The 21,025-nt window shown below is 36.6% G+C and overlaps 1 protein-coding gene across 1 annotated transcript in view; it reads right to left on the bottom strand.

Moving 5' to 3' along the window:
• Positions 1–874: 874 nt before the first annotated feature.
• The window catches only part of LOC131701980 (protein arginine N-methyltransferase 3-like), a 36,155-nt gene continuing 16,004 nt past the window's right edge, over positions 875–21,025 (bottom strand). Inside the window, exons 7-8 of the transcript XR_009309216.1 lie at positions 6,683–6,733; positions 875–6,511 (exon numbers count right to left, since the gene is read on the bottom strand). The gene's annotated coding sequence lies outside the window, so the exon portion shown is untranslated. The remainder of the gene's footprint in view (positions 6,512–6,682; positions 6,734–21,025) is intronic.

Below are 21,025 nucleotides of genomic sequence, written 5' to 3' on the forward strand. Positions count from 1 at the left end.
ATAAATAAATAAATAAATAATTCCATGTAATAAAAGACAAGCTAGCACATGTATAATTGGAATTTGTTATCTGGTCTTGCACACCTCAAGTCATATAGCGAGGGAAGAGGTGTATTTTGACAAGCTGCTAATTTGTATATTTAAATGAAATGCAGCTACATTTTTCAAGGACAGGGCGGACGTCATTAGGGAGGGTTATCTTCAGATCACATACTGGGTGCGTCAGTACACTGCAGCTTTTGCTGTACGTTACTGCCCTTCTGTCCCGTTAATGGATAATAACGCTTTGAGGGCAAGGGGCAAATTAGTTTCTGCTGCAGGTTGCCTTTAGAAAATACTGTACCAAATTCAATAAATAACGAAACTTTGGCCATTTATAAAGGCTGCAAAACATTCACTGCAAATTAAAAGACCACTGCACCGTCACCACTCTGAATAACCGTGTATGTATTTTGTCCCCATTAAATTCAGATATAATAATAATAATAATAATAATAATAATAATAATAATAATAATAATAATATCTTTATATAGCGCCTTTCATAGCAGACCACCATCACAAAGCGCTTTACAGAGGTAGACTGTGAACTGTGCATTATATGCAGAGTCACTTACAATAGGACACTGATTTAACATCTCCTCTGCAGGATGGAGCGCAAGGAGGTTAAGTGACTTGCTCAGGGTCAAGCAGTGAGTCACCAATGGCAGGATTTGAACCAGTGACCTTCTGGTTACAAGCCCTGGAATTTAACCACTGGACCACACTGCCTCCTTAAATTGTACTGTATTATTATTATTATTATTATTATTATTATTATTTTACAATAAAGGAGACAAATGATGGTTAAATGTCAAACTTGTTTAGCTGTGTATTTGTATTGTATTTGTTTGACACGATCGCAATGCGCAGTGTAGGCCTACTGTTCTCAGATAACAGTTTTTCTTTATAATAACCATATGTCATCATTTGTCTCCTATGTGATTTTGTTTAAGACACCTTTGCAATAAGTGCAATACGCTTTCGGTTCGCCAGTATGAAACCGATTGGTTCATCGAATTTAATGAAGTGCGGCTTTAATGCCTACTTTATTTCAACCGAGTTCGGCACGCCTCTGGAGCATCCGTCTGAAACTGGCCTTAGACAGTCCTGACCAGTTTAAATATAATCACCCCACCTTCCCGATTACTCTTGAGTAGGTCGTCTGTTGTTTGTTATCCCACTAGGAGCGTATTTAAAAAAGCTGGATTCACACGATTGGTTTTAAATTGTTTTAGAATGCCGATGGATCTGACAGCCTTAAGAACAAACCAGCCAAGTGCAGAAATGAAGAAAAGTAGATGATCTTTTTAAAAAGGCAACAAATACAGCTACATTTACATTTAATGCGTGTGCGGGGTTACATGGGATTTGAGTGCCACTGCGCAGTGATGTGGGGCTTGCAAGAACTTGGATCACATGTAATTCCACTCTGTACAAACAGATATAAAATATTGTTGTATTTTATTTATTGCATTTATATAAAGCTTTTTATAGAAAAAAAATATCGCAAAAGCACTGTATAGTGCATAGCAGAAAAAAAGAACAAACCACAATACATTTGCATGGCATATCACACATACAACTGCCACAGTCAGACCATTTAAATAACAGTATACACAGAATAATAATAATAATAATAATAATAATAATAATAATAATAATAATAATAATAATACAAAAGCAGCAATTTTAAAGTTACATTAAAACCCACAAAAACTTTTTATAAATGTACATTTTTAGTCTTTTAGACTTGAAAACTGTAACGGTTCCAGCTTCCTTAACAAACAAAGGCAGAGCATTCCATAATTTAGGAGCTCTACAAGAAAAAGCCCTCCCTCCCGTGTTGCTTTTGTTGACTCTAGGAATAACCAGCAGCCCCGCATCCTGTGATCTCAGAGTGCGGTTTGGAAGATACGGGGTCAGTAACTCCTGCAAATAACTAGGTGCTAATCCATGCTATTATGTTAACAGAAACATGTTAAAATCAATTCTATACTGCACAGGGAGCCAGTGTAAAGAGGCCAAAACAGGGGTAATATGTTCACTTTTCCTGGTTTTAGTCAGAATTCTAGCGGCAGTATTCTGATCAAGCTGCAAACGGGATACCATACATTTTGGGATACCTGAAAAACGTGCATTACAATAATCAATTCTAAATTAAACAAAATCTTTAGTAGTATCAAATTTATCTTGCAGAAAAATACCACATATAAAAAGTACAGTGAAAATTCATTTATAAAAAAAAAAAAATAAATAAAAAATTGCATATTTTGTATTGGTCTTAAAATTAGGGATGCTACTTGAATTTAGCTTAATTTTAAATAGTGTACTGTAACTTGGATCCCAAGAATGGAACCATTCTTCAAGACAAATTGTGACCAGTATTGCAAGAATGGGAACAATTTGTAACGTTATTGCAAAAACAGGCCTCAGTTATGACTCATGGTTCGTGGTTGTTTTGCACATGACCCTCTCCACTTCAATGCTCAAGTTCAATACCAGCACAAAGAGTTCAATGCACAATATACAGTACAGATGTCCATACTGCTGGCTTAAAGGGTTGTCATTCTTAGTGGTGGGGATGAGTCTCCCCCTTGGGGAATGATGATCACCCATCATGTATTCACCAGAGCAAAGATAGACAACTTATTTTTACTGCTAGCTGGTGGCAGATGCTAAATGCAGCTAATTCGTAGCAATTTTGCAAATTACAATATACAACAAATCTTTTAACGATGCACTGCAGGAAATTACAAACATAAAAATAACAGATGCACCATAAAAAGGTTAAAATAAATAAATTAAAATTTAAAACAATAAACTTAAAAAAAAAAAAATTCTGGGAGATTTATGAATGTATTTTTTAAGTGAACTTTTGCAAATGATCTGCTATTTGTATAAAACATTTGAATATTTTGTCCAATGTTAAAAAGCAAACCCTAGACTTATTTGATACTGCTGAAGATTCCCTATTCCCTACATAGCTTCCTCAGCTACTGTATTCAACCAACCTAAACAATCAGGAGATAATTAACAGGCTTGAAAACAAACCTCTATCCTCTTAATCCGCTTCACACTATAGCCGCATCCTACTAGCCGGACTGAACAAAGGGCTATGTAGCACAAAGGCTGATCGGAGCAATTCATCACTGTCATGCTGGTGTAAAATGACTGATGTTTTAAAAGCTCCACTGCCCCGATAAGCCTGCGAGAACTCTCACCAGAGTGGAGCTGCCGTACTCCACTCTCATCACACCCCTTCAACTGCAATACTCCTGTCTGATTAGAAGGGAAACTGAATTCATTAAAAATCTATTATTGTGAAATATTTTTCTTCCTCCTTTTTTTTCTGCTCGCAAGGTGCTAGTGGATTGATCTCCCACCTCCGTCGAACCGTGTGAAGAACACTGCGCTAGCCCTTCACAGCGAGTGCCTCACACACACACATTTCTGCAATAAGCTGCATTTCATCTATGGACACAAAATGCGCCATATATTTCCTTTACATTGTACTTCAAACATCTGATCTCAAAGTTTCACACTTTGGAGCAGGATCATAAGCCTGTCTTTGAATTCATGACCCATTATATGTGTGCTTAGCCTGAGCAGCATGACATTTTCCTGCCTTGATTCATCAACACCTCCAATTCCTGCTTCCATTTTCATTTGAAAGCTACATTTTTTTTTGGTTTGATAACTGTAATGTGTTGTGTCGAACAGCATAACAACTCTAACGTGTCTATCTAATACACTGACTGACCAGAATAACGCACTAGTAAGTAAAATGAGAAATTTGCCTTTAATGTATGCAACTCTATGTTGTCATGTGGCACATCATACGAGTCACAATATAAGCTGTGTTTGAGTTCTGTGCAAATATTCAGCAACAATCATGTGAACCGTGAAAGGTGTCCAGAACTTCACAAGGGGCCCTCAATGCAATGGCAGCAAATCTGTCCATCAAGACAGAAAACTAGCATGTGAAAGCACAACTCGGGTCGCAAGCAGGTCACGATGGATCAAGCACACAGCTGTGTGAAACTTATTGTGGCAAGCAACAGACTTGGTACAATATCCAAAATAAATAAATAAATAAATAAATAAATAAATAAATAAATAATCCTCTAGGGACACAGTTTAATTTGAGTACACTGGTGCAATTACATCATAATGCCAGTGTTAACGAGAGTGTTATTTATTGAATTGTCATCAACCAGGTTTTAGAATGAAATCTGGAAAAAAGCGATAGGGTACTTGAATAAACTTTTAAACATGAAGCAATTCATCACACAGGCCAAAATGACTGATGTATTATTTTTGTAAATTATACGAATATACCAAAACCAGTTGATACTCTTGATCCCAACACAATTGTGAGTTTCCAACTGAAATGCAACGGCAGGTTGGATGCAAGTGTAATTCATTTTCTCAAATTATGCATTTTAAATGGAGCCACAAAAAATTTCAATTGCTGTTCATATAATTGGTCATCTGGTCTCATTGTTCCAAAGAGGTTTTAAGTTTAACAAAGCACTGAATCAGCTTGTACATAGTGTCAGGGTTAAAGTCTCTCTTAGAGCCAGGGAGAGTTCCACAGTTCAGGGGCCCTACAACCTGTGTTTTTTTTTTTTTAAGCCCTTGGGACAGTAAGCAGCTCAGCATCCTGGGATTGTAGAGGCCGCCCAGGAATATAAGGGACTAAAAGATCCCTTAAGTATGACAGGGCCAGACCATTCAGGGCTTTATAGGTTAAGAGCAGGGCCTTAAAATCAATCCTAGACTGCACCAGGAGCCAATGTAGGGCTGCTAGCACAGGGGAAATATGTTTAGTGGGCACAAAGTTAATATAATGAAATGTATTACTTACAAGGTAGTAAATTACCAGAATATATTTTTGCATGATCCTACTGTACATATGCAGTTAAATACTTGTTTGTGTCTTTTAAATTTTGCTGATAAACATTATAAACACTCAAAAGTGGCTTAGCTTGTAAACAGCTGGCACAGAAATCTGTTTCTTTTCATTACATCAGCCATTACCATATGCTGGGGAATTACAAACTCTACGTGAACTGCTACCCTGACAGCATTCATTCAACACATCTTTGGTAGTGCCAAAGGATTGTTTTTTGTGCTAAAATTAACCTTGGGTTCTCCAGATTATATCTAAAAGCATATGTATAGGGAGTGGTTCCTGTAAAGAAGTTGTCATTATGACAGGTTTTACTGTATTTGGTATTTGATAATATAATTGAATATATTGCACAAGGAACAGACAGCAAGAATTAACTTGGGTTAATAGCCATAGTGTTTGAGACGTGTTGCACTGGCAATGCATTTTAAGCGGCTTTGGCTGTTGGAGAGACTAAAACCTAAAATAGGTCATCAAGCATTTCCAGAAACAAATACAGGAACAAGTTATAAACAAGACATGTATTCACAATAAAACAGCAAAAAATAGCGGTTTCTTTTAGTAACTGTCAGCCCCTGACAATGGCTGAGGCTACTGAAAAGTTTTTGATGTTCTTCAACGAAAAATAAATATTTTTTCTTACATATGTTTTGCACATACATCAAAGAACCATCTTCTATCTTAATCTAGCAAAACAAATGAGTGATCAGAAAGGTTTCTGTTCTCATTTAAAGAAATGAGAAATCACTTTCACCTGTGTAACTGATGAAGACTGGACAAAAGCAAAATGTACTTTATTGATCACTTTATTATTAAATCAGCATCTTTTTTTAACCCATAGGTTTAAGATTTTCATTATGATAAAGTGAATACAATCTGAGGTAGTGGAATCGTGCACTGCAGTCAATTTGTTTGTTGATGGACTCTGCAGTTTGTGGTGAAAAGGCCATTAACCCAAACTTAGAAATGTGTAGATTGGTTAAAATATTCACACACTGAATCCCTATATTCATTTCAATGTTATTCTTTTGAGTAGCACACAGTAAATGATCAAATGTTTTAATACTGTAGGGATGGGAATTGCACAGCAGTTTCACCCATTCCAGTTTTTAATATGTAATCGATTAGCCCCAGTGTACAGGCAACAAGCTCAGGTGTGGCTTATTAAACTCCTAATAAAACCAGGAATGGATCAAACTGCTTTGCAGCAGGAGTCTTATTTCCATCCTGAACTGGGGTGAAAATGTCAAGGTTCTTGTTCCATAGCCCAATCTACAGTAGCTCCAGTTCTGTATCCTGACATTAGTAAAAAGAACACATCTTAAAATCAGCAGTTTGAGAAGAGGAGCACAATGCACTTTCTAGACATGTGCAAAACGCTTGTACGTGCAATGATGTTTTACAGTCCATCACAATTGCATTTTGGATTTAAAATGAACTCTTCTCTCCATTTCATTCTGGTTGTACAAACCTGATTTCACTGGAAAGGGGTGTTCCAGGAAAAACACAGTTTGCTTCCGATGAGTTTTAGTGCTTGGGGACCTGTTGAGAACATGACCTGTAATGTCAAAAGAAGAGAAACATTACCTCTAATACTGGGTTCAATTAAAAGAAGTAATTGCATGGTGTTTTTTTAGTTCTTAGTTTCTGAAATACCTTCAGGCAGCACTGTGTAAACTTGATAACAAAAAAAAAGTAATTTCCTATTCAATATCCTGTTACCACTTACCTTGTTGCTGCAGTTCTTGTTCAAGAATATGTCAAAACATCCAACGATTGCCTGTAACAAAGTAAAGGGTGAATTATAATACTGAAAACAGAGACTATGTTTTGCTTTTGGCAGACAAAAAAATCCCTGGAACAATTTCGAGGATATATTATTATTATTATTATTATTTATTTCTTAGCAGACGCCCTTATCCAGGGCGACTTACAATCGTAAGCAAATACATTTCAAGTGTTACAATACAAGTAATACAATAAGAGCAAGAAATACAATAACTTTTGTTCAAGCAAAGTACAAGTGTGATATAAAAACTGTTCTCAACTTAAAAGGTATATTTACACAGTGTTAAAATTAACCAATTAATTCACAAATAATTTGTAAGATACAGACTAAACGATGAATAGTGTGTTGTACTTCATATGTAGTGTCCCTGAACTAGCTTTGCTTGTTTCACTGTCCAAGACACCTATGGTATGAGAATCATAGAACACAGCTGTGCACCAATTGTAAAGACACTATCTCAAAACATAGGTTGATTTTTTTTATAACGATATCTACAATCAAAGCTGACCTGGAGAATCACAGAATATTAAATGCTGATGATCATCCAAAAACCAAGCAGTCACATGACCACAATAGAGCTGCTTTTTGATGTCGACAAAGCATTAGAAATAGTTTATGGAATAAAGATTTGCTGAATTTGTTACTCAGTTGAGCCCTGTACCATGGATGGGCTGTTAACTTGTTCTATATTATAACCACAATACATAAATAATTGTTATTAATCACTTGAGAAATTGTTTAAGCTTCTGGAATCTGAGTGGTCGATTCTTTCATTGGGATCCTATCCACAATTAAAGTGTGTCTGCTGGACAGACACACTATTAACACTTTTTTTATATATAAAATATACTGAAAACACAACACAGTATATATATATATATATATATATATATATATATATATATATATTGAAAAAAATTTGAACACATTTCCACCAACAAAAAGGAGCCCATCAATCTGGGATTCATGCTTGTAAATGCAGCCACGTGGAACTAATGGCTTTTAATCCTGACATAGCTGATAACACAGAGAGAGGTTCTCGACAGACAAAGAGAACAATAATCATGAGGAGATGATGTTGGGGAAGAGTTACAATTCTGCGATGCTTAGCAAGAAAAAAAAAACAACAACGGTTTTTAATTCAGTAAGATCAAATAAAACAGATAGTTCCGCCCCCGTCCCCCATAAGAAATGTTACTATAGTACTGTCGTCACCTGCTTCTCTGTGCTTAAACCTCATAATACTGAGTAGTGCAGATATACATATTCTATTCAAAAGGAATGCTTTTTCAGCAAGAAAAAACTAAAAAAAAATTAACGTAATATGTAATTGTATTTGCTAATAAAATGCTCAAATTGTGCTATTCCTGTTGCCTGTTACTCAGAAACATTACAAAAATGTACACTTGCAAACATCCTTATTAGTCTACACACAGATGTAAATGATTATCAAGCAAAACAGTAAAATGAATAAACAAAATGAAGCCTACAAAAGCTAGAAAATATTCCAATGCAGTTTATTTTTTAAATAAAATGTTCCTGCATGTAAGGAAATATAAATATGAGATTTTAAAAAAAAATCCATAAAAAAGAATGGAACTATTTACAAACTGCATTTTACATTTATTTTACCAGTAAACTATACAACTCACTAGACAAAAGAAATGCACACTCAGCCAATCTAAGGAATATATATATATATATATATATATATATATATATATATATATATATATATATATATATATATATATAATCTCCGCACAGCAGAGCATGGTTCACAGGGGTTGTACTTCATAATTATCCTGTCAGAACAGCATGTTCATCTCACAACAGAAACAGAAGTACAAATCGCTTTTTATTGACAGACAGGTGAGACTGAAAAAAGCTGTGATGTGCGAAAATGTAAAACCATGTCAACCGATTGAAATGATGAATTTTAATGACCCCATTCTTTGTTAATGACATTTACCAGATCTATAATTCCAATTTAGATGAAATCATTCACTGTGTTGGTGTGGTTTTCCAAATCCAGTCTAAACCCAGCCTTGGAAACACAGCTTAACCCTCCTCTTCTATTAATGACAACAATAAGGGTTGAAAGGAAATCCTGTGAACTGCTCCTTACCAAAATCAGTATACTTTTCCTTGTACTTATTCATTAGATAATTGCACCACCAATACTGAATTAACCCTTCCATAAAACCGAAGGCTTGTTCTTTTGCCACACAACTGCTTTTTGGAGTCACTGCCAATGATCTGGCCGAGCACAGCAAAGGGGAGAGGTCATGCACAGGTCATCACTTCCTGTTACCAACAACGCAGCACCCTGAAGAAAAACAATGGACAATCTTACTATTGCTTTACCATAAAACTATGTAAACCCCAAAACAGAATCTACTTTGTTGTTACACAAATAGAAATTCAGATACTATAATGAGCAGCTCCTGACTACAGAGAACAGGATGAAGATCCTATTAAAAGCGCAGCAGTCTAGAAGCCCGATCCACTGCTATCATGTTGCAGAAAACCAAACAGCAACGCAGGCAAAATCTAAGAGGTATTCTTTAATGATATTAGCATTTTAGCCGTGAAACTGTCTTTTTTATAAACTATCATGGACAAATAATGAACACAAATTGTACAAAGGAAATAAAAACAATAAAAACAGGCAGAGCCGTACATGACTTCCGAGGGAAGAAAAAAATATATATATATTTTTTCATCACCAACATCAACCGGGAGTAATTTATCATTTTTCCTTTACTGGTATCATGTTCAAGCAGCGTGTGGCTGAGCCAGATACAATTATGCAGCTGGACGTGGAAGGAGGTGGATAATGTGCTTTTGATGGAGTTCATCCAAGCGTGGAGCCTGAACGTTCTCCAGCCTTGCAGGAGGGTTAGGGGCGTTTTAGAAAAATGCAAAGCAACCATTTATATAGGGATTTTTTTTTTGCATTTCCTTTTTTAATATTATGTATGAAACACTCACAAATGTATATCTACCTTTAGTACGTTACACTTCTAGTAAGAATCTTTAGGAAATCTCATATCATTAATTATGTACTACCCCAAATTCTTACTACAGCATTGTGATGAACATTATTTTTTAATCCCTATTTGTACCTGCAACTTTAAATGTTTTCTAGACTCCACATGGCTGCTTTTGTTATTTGAAGTCATTGGTAAAGATTTTCTATTTACAAGGTCTAATATCCAGTGACCTTGATCATGATACTGCTACTGACCATACCTGAACTAGAAATAAAGATCCATTACTTCCTTTGTAGATAATGAAGGCTTAATGCAAGAACAATAACATCAAAGCAAATATAACTTTAAAAAGTGCAGTGTGTAAACCAAAACATCAGACTATGTGATTCAAATCATCGGACCATGTGCTGGTCAAGTGAAAGCAGACGAAGGGAAGATGTTTAACTGGGAGGTGACCTTTCCTTAAGCAACTGGCAGTTCTATAATTCTGTGTCTTCCTACCTGTACACCTAGAGTGCAGGTAAGAAGACTGGGCACCTTTATACAGTGCTCACCTGTTATTACACGGCTCGTTATAGTGCAGAATCAGTTATAACATGGTAGGGTCGTGGCTCCCTAATGCCATTACAGTAGCCCTTTTATACTTGTTATAAGTTGGAACACATAGCACAGCCTTGTAACTATGGCTCCCTACTACAGCATTATAAAGGGTGAGCACTCTATTAGCAATGCCCACATTTGCTTTCCTATTCTAAAATAAATGTGTCCGCTATTATACCGGATTCTTCATGGATTTCTCTCCGTGACCATACCTTTCTAATAAATGTTAAATGCTTCACAGCACACTTAATGGAAATGAGGGCATCACATTGTTTAGACTAAACGTAACTGCATCCTTTGCCAATCCATTTCAGACTATCTGAACCAGCATTAATAAAACTTACCTAATTTTTTATAAGATAAAAGCAGCCCTCAACAAATAAAGCTCTAGATTTGAAGAAAATGTGTCATGTACTATTTAGGCACTAGTTTCATCTACAGGAGAATAAAAATGAAGGGCTGTATTGTTCATTTAATGCAAGGTTAGGCAGGCCAATATGACGAATGGACTGTCAGCCACAAACTAAAAGCATACAGTCAATCACGGCAGTGGCAGAGCTTTCACTCGTTGAACATCAATAACCCCCATGATATACTGCAAAATACCTGATAGAACTCTATTTATTTTTTACCTGCATTCATCAACAAAATCTTTCAGGCACAAATGAACAATCTCCGGAGAATCGCGTTTTCTGATTGGCTATTCATATATCATGCATTCTCCGGTTCAGAAACAGCAACACTGAAATGAGGCTTTATAGAATTACAAAGACAGAATCAAAAGCAATGGTGGTGTACACCGTTATCCTGTTAAAACAGGAACTGGCAAATAAAAGAACAGTAGCTTAACAACCTCAAGGGCAAGCTAGACAAGAACTTTGTATTGATCAACAATACACAAAACCATGGCTTAAATACTTTGTGCTGTGAGTTAAAAAAAATAAAATGGTACTATATATCATTTCTGAACCACTGTGCATAAATATTTCATTTTTGTTTAGCAGTTCAAAGGCCGGTATAGTATAATTTCAAACTGTTGTGAGATATATTAAATAAAAAATTGTTGATCAGATTATTCTGCTTTTTAACTGTGGTACCATTCAGTAGAGTGAAAAGTGTAAAGGGGTACTTGAGCTGAAACCTTCAGACAAAAGGGGTGTAGTTTAAAAAAAATAAAAAGGTTGAAAACCACTGCTATATGCTATTTGTGAGTGCAGAGTTTTAATTATAATACTTTTACAAGCCTCATAACAAATCAGGTAAATATTTTTCTTCATTCACCTATCTAACTCTTTACAGGAAGCACCAAGACAACCCTGCTACCTGTGTAACTTCTTCAATAGTTTGTGTCACGCATACAAAATGATAAAGGGACACCCCTAAGACTGAGCCCAGTATGCTCTTCTTTTTCCAAGCTCTCTATAGGTATATGGTTATATAATTGTGTGTATTCTGAATGTGTTTTTTTATTACATAAAGTAATACATTTTTAGAGCGTTATCAAATATTTAAAAAGCATTCATTTTAAATCTGTTTAATGACAACAAATGCAGGAGCTGCAGAGTGTAACTGCATGAAAATGAAACCAGCTCAGTCTGCCTCCTTCACCATCCAGTGGCAAGCGAAAACTATTATCAGGCAGTTGTTCCCATACTTGTGAACTCTGAAGTGGACCATCCGAGGTAATCTACTTTTCAATTTTATCTGCGCTCCTGGAATTAATCTTCTAGTGTGCCAATCATGATTAGCCTTCGCAGTCAAAGAGATACAAGTTGTAACCTAAACCAACTTACCGTGCACCAAGTACTGTCAGTTATCTTTAAAGAGAAATCCACAGAAAACTCCAGCTCAGAAATCAGTATTGCGTTTCAATTAAGATTCTGTGAAAGGAGAAATAAATGCATGAGTCTAAACAGAAAGTGCACAAAAAATAGCCGTTTCATTTTCAAGGACCTGGCGTGTAATAAGGTTATACACATTTCTGGCCACACTGTAACGTTGTGTAAGTCTTTATCAATGTCCATAGACTGTATAAGAAGCCTTATCAAAATGTTGCTACTAAACTTATTTTGTACCACTAAAAAAATGAACTAACTCGCTTCAAAATACTGGCAGCTTGCTTGACATATTGAGCAAACTGTGAATAAACCAAAACTAAATAAAACAGTATAAAAGTCTCCTTTTTAATGTAATAAATTACAAAGCTATCTATACAACAGTGTCAATACAATAAAACTCCTGACTCCACACAGTTAAGTCAGACTTTCAATTATATATGACACTTTAACAATTTATCGCAGGCTTCACAATATAAATGCAATATTGCTGAATTCTATCAAGTCCTGTGATGTATGAATAGCCTTGTAATTTAACAAAGCAGCTGTCCATTTTTCACAGTAAAAGTTACTGATTAAAAATTCAAATCCCATTATTTCCAGCGTTTAAGTCATTTATCATCGATGATAGTGCTATTCATTTACGGGAACATGCAGTTATGAATCTTATGTGTGGAAAAAAGAAGGTAAAGTCTCTGAATATTTAACGATGAGGTCATAAAATATTTGTTTACAATAAAAATGCTAGAAAAATTGTGTCAGATAATTTTGGAATGTGGTATTGGATTAACTTGATAGTATTGCATTGACTTGAAGTTTTAATATGGAATATATTTTATATTTGTTGGTGCTTGTATTATTTGGGGTTATCCCTGGATACAATAATACCTCAAACTGGAGATGAATGCAGGTTAAATAAAGTGTCAAAGTGGCCACTCATGAGACAAATGGTAGCACTAGACTACTTGACCTGAAGGAAATTAATTCCTTTCATTTGACTGAACACTGAACTGAAATATCCCACTTCTCAGAAGGAGGAGAGACACCAAGCAATTTGAGTCCTGAACTGTAAGGTGATACGTTTAAGGAATTATTTCCATGCTTTTGGAATTGGATGGTTTTTTTACAGTTAACACTGTATTCCTCATCTTAAAATCCGACAGGTTAATCATTTGTCATTTGTTTCTGAGAAGGTCAAGGCCACACACATTAACAGGTAGAGCTGAATGGTGCAGGGCTATTTTGTTCTGATCGTGGTTGCCTGTCACTCGTGGTGTTGATTGAACGTCATCTCTATAAGACTAACTAGACGTAGAGCTTTCTTATCACAAGCACATATACCAATACATTTACTGTTCAGTACTTACAGAATTAGTTACCCCACAATATGTACTGTATTACGAGAAGCACAACACAAATTGAAATTGTTCTGAACAGTCCAAGAAAATGTCAGTTTTTTGGCATCTCTTTGGAGATACCCTGGCATCCTACCCTGTCCAGAATACGACTCCAAATAAAACTGCCACTACTGCTGTACGGTTTGCAGACCTCTTGAAAATGAAGAGACATATTAACATTGCTGTTGTGCTCTCTGCCCAATTAGACTGCACCTGGGTAAGACTGTGATAATAAACACTAAAATAGAGATTAAAAGTATCAGTTTCCGGAAGAATCAGAATTTGAACCATGCTCCGTAATACTTTGAATGGAAGGAGCTATATGAAACATTGTAATGTAAAGCTGGTAGTTTCCATCTAAATTTTTTTTTTATTTTTATTTTTTTTTGTGGTCTTAATAAATCAAAGTTGGATTTTTGTTTTAACTGCTTAGTTTCTTGAGATGCTGGGACATATTCATGCACACAGAAGAAAGTCTGACAATTTGGGATTAATGGCTTACCAACATCTCAACTGAAAGGAAAATGTATACTTCAGGTATACACTTCAGCTGGAGTATTTAGGCAAGAAAACCCTGCAGTAATATAAAAACAGATTAATAAAAATAAAAAAATAAAAATAAATCTATCAAGTCCCAGTACTAAAATGATACCTTTGCTTTGGTGCACAGTTTGGGGTTGCTGCAAGGGCATGCAACAAATACAGAATTCGATATTCTATTACATATAAACCAACAACTGCTGTTATTTCAATTCTATTACGATTTTTACAACAGCACTTTAACTACATTTGCGCATTTGGTATATCATAGATGTTTTGAGACATTTCAATATTAGGGGTTACTGGAAGACTGCTATTCAGATACATTTTTTTGTTCTTTACTTGTCCTTCGACCAGTTGACCGCATTACTAGTTAATTGGTTTACCTAATGACAAAGTAATTCTTTTCAAACACCCGCTTTTCCAACATCCATCTCAGTGCGTTTTCTGGCGTTGAGCAGGCCATTCATTTTGTTCTCATCAAAACATCTTCAAACTGTTTGATGACCTTCCTTATAATTTACTGCTAGGGGTGTACAGAAATTCATTAACATGAAAACATCCATGAACCTTTCAGTCAGTACACAACATAGGTCTGGAGTAAAGAAAAGAAAAATCAATTTCCTTTTCAACACTCCATGCATGCATGCATGCACCCATTATTCAGCACACGCCCGTCTCTACTTGATGTCACTCCAGTCACCATTTATATTATTTTCCTTAAAGGTTTGACAGCACAAGAGACCAAAGTCATCTGAGAATAGGGATACACAAACAGTGGCATCGGGGTATTCCTCACATTGACCCATGAGCCTGTCTCAACCCTGTCCCAAAGGGAGCACTTCTGGGGTGCAAGATCATGTTAGCATCCATGCATATCCAACTCTTGGTCTCGCTTTCCTAGACACTGCTTTAAAGACATCTAGTTGTGTTTTGCCTAATAATGGGTAAGTTGACCAGTGAAGCCTACCAAAATCATTGCACCTGTGGACTCCAGATGTGAAAGGCTTGGGCAATGTGTCTGCATCATGTTTATATTCATTGTTAAATAGAGGCACGATACCATACATATCCTGTCACAGTACGATACATGTGATGGTCCCAATGGGCTACTGCTTGACCAAGGTCTTGATGCAGGATCAGCAACACCACACTGGACTAGCTAGCCAGCCCCTGTGGAAATGGCAAGAGCGACTGGCTCCAGTCCATTAGGCTGTTGGTTTGAAACCGGCTCTCATTATATATTCATTTTGACCTTTTATTTTATTTACTTTCTTGGACACAGCCACCCTTGACAGAACAAAAAAGGCTGTGGTTATCCTGTTTTTGCGACATAACAGGTGTTTTCTCATTTCTGGTTCCAAAAGGTATTTTTTTCCCCTTCTTACAGCTGTAAGCACCTGTAATTAATTACGTGGGTCTATTGGTACAGATGGAAGGTAATCCTAGCAGGCATATTCTTAAATCTTCATCTAAACAACACCCCTAACACATTTATCAAACATGCCAAGAACTACCAACGGGGTGTGCATTCTAAATACGTCCCAGAGAACAAGACTTTTACAATAAATCACATTAATTTCAGCGTATGATACATTTGCACCTCCTGATGGAGATGGCCACATTTTTATCTGCAGTAATCCAAGACTTAGAAGTACAGAATGCTAACTATGCCTCCTAATATGAGTAGAACACACAGCGAAAATCACAATAGTACAATTCAGGTTTGAAAAAGTGTATTGAGTCCTTAGAATTCCAGAACAAGTTTGCCTTGCAGAGATTTATCTTTGGTGGCACTGAACACATCCACGTACCATTATATTTTGGTGCAGTACATCACATTAATATTCCTTTTGCATTTGAATGCATCTTTCGAAATCCGTTACAGACAGCTCAAAATATCTGCCAACCATTACGATTTTCCGGCCCGACGTCGCATTTATAAAATCAAATCATAGCTTCAAGCATAAAAAAAAAACAACTAAAAACTAAAACACTGACACAAGTTGATTTATATAATTTTTAATGCTAGTATTATACCACTTCAGAAGACTCTAGAGAAGTGCATGCATTATAATGACAGGGACCACTATAGAATGTAATGTTCATGCAAAGCACAACCATTCACGAACTAGACATTAACAACCACCTGCCCACGTCAATTCCCAACCTACAATTGAAAGGTAACAGAAACGGACGTCGATTTAGTCAAACTAATAATTGAGGATTTTGCACATGAAAAACCCATCTTTTGCATCATAATTCATTTCACCAGAAAATTCAGCCCATGTAGTAAGGGTTTTCATGCACTGCAGGTAACTCTTGAGTCACTGACAGTGTAACCAAACCAATCATCAACTAACTGAATGGATGAACACTGCCTCTACCAGCGACAAAGCATGACAAGTGGAATCACATACTGCAAAAATATAGCCGAGCCAGCTCTCTGTGCAGGGTAAACTAGAATCAAGATCTTGTTGGTGCATTGGGTTAATGCAATAGGACTGGGTTCAAATTAGTCTTATATCACATCCGAAATGCGTCCTGTGGTCTCAATGTAGTCCTCATTCAGTGCTACTGTAGTCTGTATTAGAAAACCACAACATAATAATGCGGTATTTTATTAGGGAGGCCAATAAACAAATGGGCAAGCAAAACACTTTAAGAGCAGACGTGAAGCATACTCTAGGGGCAAAGAGGGGAAGCTTACATTGACAACAATGGTTCATATTATTTATGACATGCTCACTATTCACAAAGTCCATGCAGCCCACAACAGTGGACCTCTTATTGCAGAAAAAAAGAAGTTATTTACTAGGAAAGTGTTCAGATAACCGAGATGTATCTCTGAAGGGATCAAGGACAACTGAAACATAACAACTACAACTTTAAGTATGAACGGATACCTACAATATGCAAGCAGCACGATAGCAAACGCAATCGGTTGAGGCTTGGTTCCTTCTGCCTAGTGCCTGCCAGCCTGCCAAGCACCTGCCTCAACATCAGGCAACCTTTCACCGTCCCTACATGACATATTTGTCGCTTCATTTTTCTCCGATTAGCATAGTAAATTAAATTATTATTTCCCAGCACAGGTGAAATTACGAAAGTGCTGACTGGGCAGTGCAGGAAGGCCCAGTGCGGTGCTCTTCACAGAGATTCATGGCTTTGACATCTGTGTCCTTCTCGATTCACTGCCCCGAACCCGTTAGTCATTTCAAGAAGCTCACGTGGTCACAGCACAAAGAGGGAAAATCCTTCATCTCTCAGTAATGCCTCACAAACTCTAGGACACTTAAGGATAAAGGGAGGTTAATGTTATGGGGAACGCGGAAACCATTTCAAATGTAAAACTAAAAGCATTGGATGTAATCTTCTCTGCCTCAAAGTCTGTCAGATATCAAAATGTATTTAGTGTAGGCTTTTCTTCTTTGGTCCAATTGCCAGCCTAGGTGTATTACACAGAGATTCCCAAGACAGATCTGTTGTGGTAAGGAACGTTCCTGTTGGCTGGACAACAACCACTCTCTGTCACGTTCCAAATTGCTATCATTAAGAACTTTTGCTTCTTCAGTGAGTGTGCCACACAGCATGGCATATGTGTCGATTCAGTACCCATGATGCTTCAGTGGGACTATAATCTCCAGGGAGGACACTGGCACTGGGCCAGTGTTCCTAATTTAGAGTTGTCCATACAGAGCTTGAAATCTGTTCTATCATCGACGTCTCCTGCATACAAAACCTGGTGTTTCACTCAAGTCTAAAGCAGGCAATGCTATGGAACAGAGATGATAAACAGGAATCAGGCTGAATATAATATCAATAAGTGCAATAAACCATGCTTTTTTTCTGTTCAAGGATACTGCTGTAATTGTTAATGCACTAGCTGGATACGTACACAGTCTCATGAGTCTCTGTAAGTAGCCTTGGATAAAGGCGTCTGCTAAATAAACAAATAATGATCTTATCAACCATATATCATTTTTACCATCAGTATGAATTTGAATGTTGTGTGTCTTGTTTAGTTTTGGCCATCATGTTCTGTTCTATCTATTAGCAAACAGAAAAAAAAAGTCTCTCAGTCAACCACAGCTCACTGTAGGCAAGGCCTCATGTTGGAGTCCAGGTGACCCTTTCATGTCACTGTCCCTAAAAGCCTACTAAAAACCAGCGTTGTGGAACAACTTTACTGTCGGGGCATGGTTTGTAACAAATCATTAAGCTGGGTCAATGACAGACACTGAGCACTATTGGTGGGGGAACGAGAGATGAATACATAACACTAGAAGATTTATTTATTTATTTAATTAATTAAATAACCAACAAATACTATAAAAACCGAGAGAAAAATACACATGAATATCAATCTGATAAACAAAATACAAAACATGAAATGTAAGAATTTAATTTATTTTAAGAAGGAAAAAATGTATTTCTCTTAACCATAAGGTAGCAGTGGCTCAATGTTTTATTAACAGGCATTCAAAACGGTATCTATCTTTCTATATATATATATATATATATATATATATATATATATATATATATATATATATATATATATATTGTAATAGACTAAATGAACGTCTGGAAATATCTTATAATGGGGCCATACTTCATCCGTGGTGGAATATCACAGATGAATAGCTTCATCAGTGTTGCTGAGAATTGATAAGATTTTAAAATGAATTGAATAGTACAAATGGGACATACTTCATCACATACATCAACACAAACCTGATCCACCATCTGCCAAGTACTTGTCCCTCGCATACAGAAGAGAGTCCAGCATTGATTCGAAGAGAAGAAAGTAAAAAGACAGTGAAATGAGCGAGTGTACCATTCATTTGTATGTATTCCGAGCAGAACAACCAAAGAACTGGTGCAGATCCGGGACAAAGGGATTCTGTTCCTGCCTTTATAAATTTTACCCATTTGAACAATGGCTGAATAAATCGCTATTAAAAGATCATTCTTCCAAGGATTGGAATTTTATGTTCAGTTAACGTGGTACAAGTCCCATTGATTAACCAATATAATACGATACAATAAACCCTCCTTAAAAACGAACAAAGATTAACTTAACCTAATCCTTGTGTTCTAAAGTACAGTCTCACAAATACTCGACAGGCTCTGCCCCAGAGGCCCTATATTAAACAATCAAGCATGCTGAATTAGCCAATAAAACAGCAATCCCCAAGAGAATGTTTAACAGTAAAAGCTATGAACGGCTTCCCAATGAACGATCATTCTCATCCTCTGCTGGGCTGTAAACCAACACCTGGCATTGTTTTGAGTTGTTGCAGCACTCCAGCAGTAACTGTCATTAAAAGGATGGACAGTTAGTGTGAAAATGGAAAGTTCTGGCAAGGCTGCCCTGGTAAGATTTCTGAAACTGCAACAAAATTAAGATGACTCCCCACTTCACTAATATCAAAAGACAAGCCTTGGATAAATGAATCCTTTACTTCTCAACAACAGAATGCTTAGAACAGCAAGCAGTGTTTAAGGTTATATTTATATATACAGAGTAGACAGACACACAACCACGCACCCACACACACACACACACAATTATAGTAACAAGGTCACAAAAGATACGCAATACACATGGACAGCACTGCATATTTAATTACGGCAGTAAATGTTTATGGGCTGTAGAATTGATTCTGTGTCCTCAAACTCCCTAGAAACTTCACCAGCACAATTTCTGCTGACTGTGTAACAATTCCCCCACTGATGCCTGCATCCAGCCTCTGTTATGCTTCTCATGACCCCAAGGTGACCTATTGTTTCACATGGGCAAGTACAATAAGATGCCCACCATTATTTCATTGCAGCAAGTACATGGCTTTTGCAGGCATCTTCCTGAATCTTCCAAATAGCTGTAGTGGAAGCTGATAGATGCAGAGACCAAGACAAACACACACACTGCTAAAATACTATTAATAGCGTGCGTTATTCTTAATGCCCTGGTGGCAGAGTCATTGGCAAATAAAAGTAAAATGTAATGATCCTGATTTTAAAACCTAAGGAGAAAGCCTTGACATTAGAAATGTCTAATTACCATACCAACAATGTGGAAAATCACTGTTTTATACTCCAAATAATAGTATAAATTAATCACACTTTGGCCTCAAAGAAACAGATAAAGGTACAAATGCCCTTTTTCATAAAAAAAAAAAAAAGTCACACAAGCAGTAACCCCACCCCACCAATTGTCCCAATTCATACCATTTACAATAATGAGATTTTCTTATTTGTATCTATACAGCAGGTTCCAAAAGTGACCTATCTTTTATAGTGGAGGTGTGATCGCTATGTTCACTTCGCAGTTTTGTTTTTTTTTTGTGGTTTTTTTTTTCTGGCATGTTCGTTAAAACAAATTCTAAGCATGTGTTAATCAACACACACACACACACACACATATCCTTATGCAATTCTCACAAGAACAGAAACTTGCCATTGGTTGGCTGCTACTGTGTGAACACTCATTGACATATTGCAGCATTCCTAGGACGATGATCAAACATTAGAAATGGAATAAGTGGAATCAATCCCCAAGAAATAAAACGGTTGTGTTTATTACATTAAGAAAATAAAGAGCTAATTAGAAATACAGTCAGTTGCATCACTGTGAACAATCCCTTTAAGATGCAAATGAAGACTAAAAGAAAAATGACGATCCTAGCTAGGCTTTCCCAATGGTCACTGTCCTTTGTGTGACCTTTTAAACTAACCCAGCTCCACCTCTCTCTCCTCCTCTCAACCTCTTGTCTCCTATATCTCATCTGCATTGGAGTAGTTTAGTGCTGTCCTTGGTCCTGAACCATACCATTTATAACCAATATCAGAACAATCGTCTCTTGTGTGCGGCTTGTGTGCTCTGCTCATCTGCAGTGTAATTTAGAATGC

Source organism: Acipenser ruthenus, chromosome 28, assembly GCF_902713425.1.
Source record: "Acipenser ruthenus chromosome 28, fAciRut3.2 maternal haplotype, whole genome shotgun sequence".
Classification (NCBI taxonomy): Eukaryota; Metazoa; Chordata; class Actinopteri; order Acipenseriformes; family Acipenseridae; genus Acipenser; species Acipenser ruthenus.